A 1,855-nucleotide genomic window follows, 5' to 3' on the forward strand; every position below is an offset into this window, starting at 1 on the left:
ATATGTCCAAATTGGTCTGATTATTGTAGTGTATACTAATTTTTTGTAGCGTTTGTCAAGTAAGTGTTGTAGCAATCGGGATATACGAGCAGTTTCTTGTCGTTTCAGTCTTGTGTGTGGATTCCAAGTAAGTCTCTTGTCAAGATGGAGTCTTAAGTATCGAATCTGTTCAACAGGTGTTAGGTGGTTAATTTAAAAAAAAAACAAATTCTTTCATAACAGTTATACATTAATTTTAAAAATAAAAATTCTCTCATAACAACTATTTTTCTAATTATAAAAATAAAAATGTACGCTTTGTGAATGAGTTTATTTGTGACGTATTAAGGAGCATATTTAAATTTAAAATTTTAAGTGAACGGAACAAAATCGATGTGGAAGGCAAATTCAACGTTTGTTGTATATCGATTATTAAACTACTACAAAAATTATAATACGAGTACCATGTTATATTTGAGAAAAAAAAAAATTTCAACGTTGGTCACTAATCTATAACTATTTTTTCTTTTGAAGTAACAGCTGAAGAACCTTCAGGATTTCTTTTCATTTTTTTTTCCAAAATAAAAAAGTATCCTGTATCCCGGAGAATGAGGTAAAGGAAGAAGGAGCGTTGACAGGAGCGAGTCCTTAGCGAGTGGTTCACACCATTATCGTATTTTTTGCCCAGTTTTAGGTCAGAGTCAACATGGCATACTGGGCACGTACAACACAAAGTCAGTATAAGTCCATTTGTAGCTCATGGCTACTCATATTATCCATCATTTTAAATCTGTATTATATACGATAGATAATAATAATTTTATCTATTAATAATTTATTTATATATTGTAATATCACTTAATATAAAATAGTTGACAATTAACTTCTTCAATGTTTCTAGGTCTCTGTGTAATTTTGTAGTCTGTGGGTGTTTGAAGGGTTTGTGAATTGCCTAAATAGCTTTTACTAATACAGTAGAACCTCCATCAACGGAGCTTCTGAATTATCTAAAGATAAAATATGATCAAGATTTCATTAAAAGTCGGATATCACGACTGTATTTTTTTAAATAATAGTTCTGCGATATATAGTTTCTCTTTAAGTGTTAAGAAGTGGATTTAGAGTTTGTTAATAAATTTAGTTCTATTCTAAAATAATCCCAACCCCGCCATTGTAGAAATTAGTCTCACCCAAAAACCTATAAGACATTTATATTGGAAGCAGACAGTTGACTGTATGAAGTAGATTTTAGGAGGATAATCAAGGTGGCAGTCAATAAAGCTATCAAAATAGTAAAAGAAAACTATTTATTGTTAACCAACATTAGCTGTCACCTCTTCTTCAATCAGAAAGCCCTGACGAAGCCTGCAAAGTGGGGGGAAACGTAGGTTAACAATAATGGAAGATTATTGATTGACCGTGTGTAAAGATGAAAGGAATATGGTCCGGGTGCGGTAAAAAAAAAACTCAAATAGTAGAAATATAGTATTTTAATGAGCCAACGTTTCGTCCCACGTTGCAGGGCTTCTTCAGGGCTATTTTGACGGCAGTCAAAACAAAAATGAGCCCCGTGTGTTTTGTGACATACTGGAAGATTATTGATTGACCGTGTGTAAAGATGAAAGGAATATGGTCCGGGTGCGGTCAAAAAAAAAAACTCAAATAGTAGAAATATAGTATTTTAATGAGCCAACGTTTCGCCCCACGTTGCAGGGCTTCTTCAGGGCTATTTTGACGGTAGTCAAAACAAAAATCTATACTTATAATACCTCCGATTTTTTGTTTTGACTGCCGTCAAAATAGCCCTGAAGAAGCCCTGCAACGTGGGGCGAAACGTTGGCTCATTAAAATAGTATATTTCTACTATTTGAGTTTT

At 33.1% G+C, this 1,855-nt stretch overlaps 1 protein-coding gene across 1 annotated transcript in view; it reads right to left on the reverse strand.

The window, feature by feature from the left end:
- Nucleotides 1-1,855, reverse strand: part of LOC106684982 (NGFI-A-binding protein homolog) — a gene marked incomplete at its 3' end in the record, with an annotated part of 127,923 nt that overhangs the window by 4,437 nt on the left and 121,631 nt on the right. The gene's annotated exons all lie outside the window — the stretch shown is intronic.

This window comes from Halyomorpha halys, unplaced genomic scaffold (assembly GCF_000696795.3).
Source record: "Halyomorpha halys isolate HHAL.00 unplaced genomic scaffold, Hhal_1.1 Scaffold641.1, whole genome shotgun sequence".
Lineage (NCBI taxonomy): Eukaryota > Metazoa > Arthropoda > Insecta > Hemiptera > Pentatomidae > Halyomorpha > Halyomorpha halys.